Source organism: Nannospalax galili, unplaced genomic scaffold (genome assembly GCF_000622305.1).
Source record: "Nannospalax galili isolate Female #2095 unplaced genomic scaffold, S.galili_v1.0 scaffold1180, whole genome shotgun sequence".
Taxonomy (NCBI): Eukaryota; Metazoa; Chordata; class Mammalia; order Rodentia; family Spalacidae; genus Nannospalax; species Nannospalax galili.
This window is the reverse complement of record NW_008346550.1, coordinates 362,428-371,162: the sequence shown is the minus strand read 5'-3', so window position 1 is coordinate 371,162 and position 8,735 is coordinate 362,428.

Sequence of the window (8,735 nt, the reverse complement as noted above, 5' to 3'; positions counted from 1 at the left end):
AAATTCTGTGGGTTCTGTTCCTCTAGAAAATCCTGACTAATATTCTAGGTAACCCACCACAAACACCTCACAATAATTGACACAAAGGTACATATGAGTTCTAAAATAATTTATTTTGAGTCATACAATACATTAGGGAACTGTTCTAGTTTGTTTCTCCATTTCAGTGACAAAATAGTCTGAGCAACATCAACTTGTGGAGGAAAGAGTTTATTTGGCTTATATCTTCTGGGTCACGATTCATAAGGGATCTCAAGGTAGGAACTCAGGGTAGGAACCTGGAGGTAGGAGATGTAGCAAAGGCCATGGAAGAAAGCTACTTACTGGCTTGCTTTCCTGACCCATGTTCATTCTGCTTTCTTATACAACCCAGGACCACTTGTCTAAGGGTGGCATTGTGGGCTGGGCCCACCCACATCACTCAAAAGTCAAGAAAATAACCCACAGACATGGTCACAGGTAAATTCAATTGAGGAAATTCCTGAGTTGAGGCTCGTTCTAACCAGCTGTGTTAAGTTGACAATTAAAGCTATCCAGCACAACTGACACCTTGTCAACTGGAAATATAAACACATCACTACTAAAATACAGACTTTCCACTTCTTGTCCACAAGATATGATGTTAACAATATCACAACATAAGACAGCACAACCTTAAAAGTCCCATAGTCCTTAAAAATTCAAACAGTCAAATGTTCATAGTCTCCTTTAAAAGTCCCTTAATTGTTGGCTCCTGAAAAATCCAAAACAAGTATTATCTTATTTCAAAAAGGGAGGAATTGGGCACACCTAAGCAAAACCTAAGTCCAGCAATGTAACTCAATACGAGACATCTGAGATTCACTCATGATCTTCTGGCCGCCGAAGGATTTTGGAAACTTCACTTTTCAGATTCTGTTGTTTGCAGCACACACAGTTCATCTCACAGACCCAGACTGGCTCCATGTCACACCTGCTGCTGCTCTTGGTGGCCTGGCATCTCCAAAAAGCCAGAGTCTCCACTGAAACTGAGACTGGACCTTCACCAATGGCATCATTTGACCTCTTAGGGTGCAAAGCCTCAGATTCTCTCCATGACCCCTTCAATCTTGGGGTCTTCACCACAGCTGAGGCTGTACTTTCACCAGTGAATTGCCTTTCATGGTCTCTTTGGGTGCTGTCTAAGTTTGTTTCTCCATTGCTGTGACAAAACACTCTGACCAATACGAACGTGGGGAGGAAAGGGTTTATTTTATCTTACATCTCCTGGATCACAGTTCATCTGGGAGCTCAAGGTAGGAACTCAGGGCAGGAAGCCGAGGAGGCAGGAGCTGGAGTACAGGCCATGGAGGAATGCTGCTTACTGGCTTGCTTCCCTGGCCCCTACTCAACCTGCTTTCTTATTCAACACAGGCCCACCTGCCCAGGGGTGGCACCACCCACAATGTGATGGGCCCTCCCACATCACACAACAATCAAGAAGATCCCTCACAGACACAGACACAGACCAGTTCAATGAAGGAAATTCCCCAATTGAGGCTCCCTCAATCCAGGTGTGTCAAGTTGACACTAAAGCTATCCAGCACAATTGACTCCTTGACAAACAAACACATCACTATTAAACCATAGCCTTTCCAATTCTTGTCCCCAAGCTATGATGTTAATATTAATATCACAACATAAGACAGTACAACCTTAAAAACCCCACAGTCCTTAAAAAATCCAAACACTTAAAAGTCCATAGTTTCTTAACAGTCTCTTAAGTGTGGGTGGGCTTCTGTAAAATCCAAAACAAGTACTGTCTTATTTCCAAGGGAAGAATCAGGCACACCTAAGCAAAACCAAAGTCCAGCAAAGTATTTCAAGGCTGGATATCCGGGAGTCACTCACAATCTTCTGGCCTCCAAAGGGTTCTGGAAGCTCCACTTCTCTTACTCTGCCATCCAGAGAACAAACAGCTCATCTTGAACACCCATGCCAGCAATATTACACACTTACTGAGGTCCTTGGTGGTCGTCCCATGGTCCTGGCATCTCCAAAAAGCTGGGGTCTCCACTGAAACTGAGGCTGCACCTTCACCAATGGGCTCTTCTTGCCTCTCCAGGTGCAAAGCCTCAGATTCCCTCCATGACTCCTTCAAACCTGGGGTCTTATTTGCAACTGAAGCTGCACTTTCACCTATGGCCTTTCCTGACCTCTCAGAGTGCCAAGTCTTAGCTGCTCTCTGTGACCCCTTCACACTTTCAACACTAGAACCATGCAGGAGACTGTTACACAATACCAAGTCCTGCTTCAGGCTAGAGATGTAGGTTCAGGTGCCCTCTGTGTGCTGATCCTGATGAAATATCTCCCAGAAGATTTCACCACAGTGATGCTGGTCTCTTGTTACTTACAGCTGATTTTTCAGCCCCAGCTAACCAGCATCAATTGTCCCAGTAAAGCAAATGTTTTACTTCAGGTTATGCTCTCTTCTTAATGACAGCTGATTCTTCAGCCCCAGCCAACCATAACTCACAGATTCTCAACGCAAAATATCACCAAACAGCCCTGATAGTCTCTGCTTCCCTTTGAAGCTTCACAAGCCAGGCCTCCATCATCCACAATTCTTTCAGCCTAACTGTTCCAAGCTCCACAGCAACAAACTCTGAGCACGCAATGGCTTTTCGAGCCTAAAGTTCCAAACACTTCCATAGTCCTCCCCAAAACACCAAGGTCAGGTCTGTCACAGCAATATCCCACTCTCTGATACCATTTCCTGTCTTAGTTTGTTTCCCCATTGCTGTGACAAAACACTCTGACCAATACCAACTTGGGGAGGAAAGGGTTTATTGAGCTTATATCTCCTGGGTCACTCAGGGCAGGAACCTGGAAGCAGGAGCTGGAGTACAGGCCATGGAGGAATGCTGCTACTGGCTTGCTCCACTGGCCCCATCAACCTGCTTTCTTATTCAACACAGGCCCACCTGCCTAGGGTTGGCACCACCCACAATGTGCTGGGCCCTCCCACATCACAAAACAATCAAGAAGATGCCTCACAGACATGGCCACAGGCCCTTCCAGTGAAGGAAATTCCCCAATTGAGGCTTCCTCAACCCAGGTGTGTCAAGTTGACATGAAAACTACCCAGCACAGGTGCCAAGCCTCACCTGCTATCTGTGACCTCTTCACACTTTCAACGCCAGAACTACGCAGGAAGCTTACACATTACCTAGTCCTACCTTCAGCTTGAAATGGGGGCTCAGGCTCCCTCTGTACCATAGCTGACCCTGAGAAAATACTTCTCAGAAGATTTTGCCTTAGTGATGCTGGTGCCTTGCTACTCGCAGCTGATTTTTCAGCCCCAGCTAACCAGCATTAATTGTTCCAGTAAAGTTTTCCTTCAGTAGTTCTTGTCTCAATCACAGCTGATTCTTCAATCCCAGCCAACCAGAACCCACCAATTATCAGTTAAAGATGTCAAACAAACAGCCCTGATTGGCCTTTGAAGCTTCGCAAGCCAGGCCTCCACCATCCATAACTCTTTCAGCATAACTGTTCCAAGATCCACAGCAACAAACTCTGCACAGCCCAAAGTTTCAAACGTTTCCACAATCCTCCCCAAAACACCAAGGTCAGGTTTGTCACAGGAGTCCCCCATGATCTTGTTACCAATTTCTGTTCTACTTGGCTTCTCCACTGCAGTGACAAAACACTCTGACAAATACCAAATTGGGCAGGAAAGAGTTTATATGGTTCAAGTTCCTGGGTCATAATTCAGGGACTCCAAGGTAGGAATTCAAGGCAGGAATTTGCATGCAGGAGCTTGAGCACAGGCCATGGAGGAAATCTGCTTACTGGCTTGCTTTCTTGGCTCCTGCTCGCTCTGCTTTTTTACACAACTCAGGACCACTTGCCCAAAGGTGACACCACCCACACTTCACTCAAAACTCAAGGAAATACAACCAAAGATATGGCTGCAGGCCAATCCTACGGAGTAAATTCCACAATTGAGGCTTCCTCTAACCAGGTGTGTCAAGTTGACAGCTTTGCAGCACAGAAACTATGACCAATTATACCAAAATAAATGACTGATAATTTTGCTAAGTAAGACTTTGGAAATTTTTGAATTACATTTATAAATGCTGTAATTCTTAGTCTTGCAATGTAAGCCTCAAGCTAAAACCTCTTTGTTCATGAATGTGCAACCAGTTGTGAGCTACATATTACTTTTCTTTAAAAGAAAATAATTCATAGGAACATCTTATATGATTACAGAGATCAAAAAGTTTTTAAGCATTTTGTTATATTCTCTGAAAATTTTATAAGAAATTATTGTCCTGATGAATTAAATGTGATACACAGCCTACTTTCTCTTATGTCAAATAATTTCCAATTGAAATATTTAACTATTTGACATAATTTTTATAAGAATTTAAGTATGCCCATTTTATTTAATTATTAAGGGAGTTCCAGGTACTTTACATATGCAAGATCTTGAGGACAATGTATAAATAAAGAGGTTTACATAAAATTCTGAACCTGAAAAAATGAAGCAGGTGGCTTTGAACTCCAGTTCTAACCACTACCAGCTACCACAGAAGTGTTAAATGGTAGGTAATTTTCTTTGCTCAGTGAAAGTTATCAATCCATAAGTTAATCTGGAAGAAAAGATAAATCTTGCATTCATTTTTCAATTTCACAAACATTCATTGAGAAATTACCATGAGCAAAGCACTGTTCCTGACATTGTTAGGGAAAGAGGAATTTACTGCTTGGTTGAATTTACTGCTTGTAACCAATTAACTCAACTGGAGACACAGGCATCTGGAGATAGGGGCAAGTGCTGCAGCCCCCGGAGCCTGACCTGTCTGATCTGTGTCATGTCACATAGGCATGTCTGCTTACACAAGATAACAGGGAAGGGTCGCGACAGGCACATACCACCCATCCCTCCCCGAGTGAGACACCTGAAGGGAGTTGTAACATTTTTCTTGTTTTGAAGTTATTGGTTTGTGAAATGCTTGCTTTGAAACTATTGGTTGTATACGCACGGGCTTTTGTGTAATGGTTGTGGGAGCCTATATAATCTTTACCTGAAATTGCCTCGGGGTCGATCGCTCCAAACAGACCTGTGTATCTTGGAAGGACAATCAGCCCCAGCTAGCTGGCCTAATAAAACTCTGCTTGATTTTTGCATCTCCATACTCGTGCATTTGTTCTCCTGAAGAGACCCACCGAGTCACGGACCCTAACAACATCAGGAATAAAGCAGAAAAACAAAACAAAGTAAACCATATAATGTCATGTTTTTAAGATCTACAACATAGCTGGAGAACAGAAGATAAATATTTGGACACATTTATATTGTAATAGATGTTTATTAAAGGGCTGTTCATACCCATTTACATTTCAGACTGATACAGCATATAAAGACTCCCAGTCTCCCTGACAACAATAATGGGAACATGTGATACCATGCTGTTTAATGAAAAAAAAAAATTGGCAAGAGTCATTCCCAAACTTTTCCATTGCAAGCCTGAATCGTTCACCACTCTGTTACTCTTCATGAATTCATGCACTTCCTGACAAGGAGACCCAAGGAAAAGTCTAGAGCACTCTATGATCCAAGAGTGACTAATCATTTCAAACTTTCAGAGTTAGATGTGCAGTATGAGTAACAAAGTCTTACTTTGTTAAACCAGTTGACTTTTTCTATTGGTTGTTACAGAAACTGGATGTGATTACATTCATTGATTTATATGTATGTATGTAGTTAATGAAAATAAAAGGATATACAGGCTCATTTTTATAGTATAATCATAAAAAATTATGTTATTGAAAAATGTAAAGTGGGATAAATGGAAAAAAGTAAACCATAAAATATTGGAAAAAATATTCTGTAGGAAAATGAAAGCAAGTATAAGTGTTCAGAAGGAAATTGGAATTGATTTGCTTGGGGACAATGGTAGAAGATGTATTTGAAACTATTGTTAAAAGTAGGGATGAAAAATTAACTTATAGATTACCATAAGTACTTGATTTGAAGCATATTACCCAGTACTCCTTCATTATCAGGAAGTAGCTGGATAATTAGCTTCGGAAGATAAATGACATTTTGTGGTTCATAGTTATGGCGGTTCCAGTCTATCCTGGCTGTTTTGCTGTGGACCTAAGGCAACACAAGAAATAACAAAAATGTGTGACAGGGAAAATCTACCACCCTACAAACAGGTAACAAGTAAAGAGGATGGGTTAGACAAGGTACCACAATTCCCTGGAGTGGTAGGCCTCAGAATACTTCAGTCCCTAACTAAAGTCAACATTATCACAAGGCTCTATCCATGGCCTCCCTGAAGAAGAAGACAGATAACTCACCACAGTTACAGGACATTTTTGAGAGATGCTCCATAGTCCCCTGGAACTTAGTCAAACATGGAGGGCAAGGAGCAAAAAACTGTCCTTTAAGTTTCTCTGACCAGATTAGTATAGGCCTCAAAGTATAATATATGCCTGAAATAGCATCTGGCTAGTCCTACCACAGAAAGTCTAGAGAGTGGTCTGAGCATGTGCCAAGAGAGCCTAGTGAAAAAATTAAGTAGTGAGTTTCTGGTTCTTAAAAAAGGTAATGTTTAAAATGTCACTTGGTAAAATATGAAAAATTGTCCATCCAAGCATGGGCCATGCATGCCAGCTCAGAAAATCATCAGATTCAAATGCGTATGTTATTTTAAAATGGATGTGCCCTGACTTCATGATTTAACATGCTGTGACTGGATAAAGTATTAACTCATTACTCAGTAAATCATAAATTTGACTTCTATGAAATGATTTTAATTCCTAATTTTGCTAATTTTACACTCCAACTTTTCTTGTGATTATATGGAAAGTAAAAAATAACTTATTTTATTGGATGTGTTAACAGAATAACTTTACAAACAGATGAAAAGAATGTCATAGCAACACATCAGGTGCTACAAACAGAAAACCATCCAATCTGACAACCAAAATAGAAGCCAAGGTTGTCAAATTATATAAATACTTTCTATGTTCAGTATGTTTCTAGGGGAATTGAGCTACAAAATAAATTTACACATTTTGTTATTGAAATAAAACATAATTCAGACTCAGCACAAAAGTGAATACTTTCTCTGCTACTAATGTTAATCAAATTGAGAAATGAATTTAATTTTATTTCTTATTTTATTTTATAAATATTTTATTATTTTTATTTTATGTGTATGAGTGTATTGCCTGCATGTATGTGAGTGCACCCGTGTCCTGCACTGCCACGGAGGTCAGAAAAGACATTCAGATTTCCCTGGAACTGGAGTTAAGGACGATTGGTAGCCACCATGTGGGTGCTGGGAATCGAACCCAGGTACTCTGTAAGAGCAGTCAGTGCTTTTACCTGCTGAGCCATCTCTCTAGCCCCAGACTAATTTTATTTTATGTCTATGAATGTTATGCTTGCATGTAGGGAAGTGCATCCATGTCGTGCAAAGCTGGTGGAAGACAGAAGAAGCTGTCTGATCCCCTGGAACTAGAGTCTCGGACAGTTGGTAGCTGACCGGGGTTTTCTGCAAGAACAGTTGGTGTTCTTAACCCTGAGCCATCTCTCCAGCACCTACATCTTGTTTTTTAAAAATTGTTTTATTTATTTATTTATTTATTTTATTTTATTTTTGGTCTTTTTGAGACAGGGTCTCCCTGTAGCCCTAGCTGGCCTGGATTCTCTATGGACACTAGACTGGTCTCAAACTCACAGAGATCCACCTGCCTCTGCCTACCGAGTGTTGGGGATTAAAGGCATGTGCCACCATGCCCGGCCTAAACTTGTTATTTTAAATAATAAAGATACAAAAGGTTAAAAATTTTGTTAGACATATTCTACCTGGATGGCATTCCTGAACCAGCATACACACACACACACACACACACACACACACACACACACACACATATATATTTGAGAGACATGTTTTCCCTGTAGCCCCAGCTTATCTGGTACTCACTACTATCTAGGCTGGCCTAGATCTCATAGCAATCCACCTGCCTCTGCCTCCTGAACCCTGGGACTAAAGACTTGTGCCATATTAAAAGTTTTTTAAAATGTTTATAAAATTGTTTATATAATATTTTATTATCATTTTTTTCAAATATCTTTAAAAAGGAGACTTCCATACAATTTCATGGTTTCCCCATTGTGAGCTATGATTAAAACAAATCATATTTTTCTGGTTTTTGTTATAATTGTCAAAATAAAATATATATGTAAACTAAAATATTCAAGTGTAAAGGACTTAATATGAAAAATCTGGAATTTAATGACTTTTTCAATAGAAACAGTCTTCAGTAGTTTTTATTTACACAACAAAATAAAATAAAAGTTGAATTGGGTGCTATTGTAACAAAACTCTTTATCTGAAAAATTACCATAAACTGTATTTTATTTTCTGTGACTGTACATTGATTGTCTAATATTTTTCAGCAAACAAAAAGATGACAAGGTTTCATCAGTGAATAAACACATTACCAATGAAGCTACACCTTGATTATGGAGAAACTAAAATTTACTATATTTTGAGCAACTTAAGGGAGAAAACGTGTGATTAGTTTATAGTAAGTCCTTGATAAATAATACATCTATATTTATATATCTTAAATGTAACAAGTAAAACACTCTATCATATATAGTACTTATATTATACCATAAACAATATATTATAATTCATTCACAAATTTTTCACATTAATGTTAGGCCAAAGGTCTCATATAAA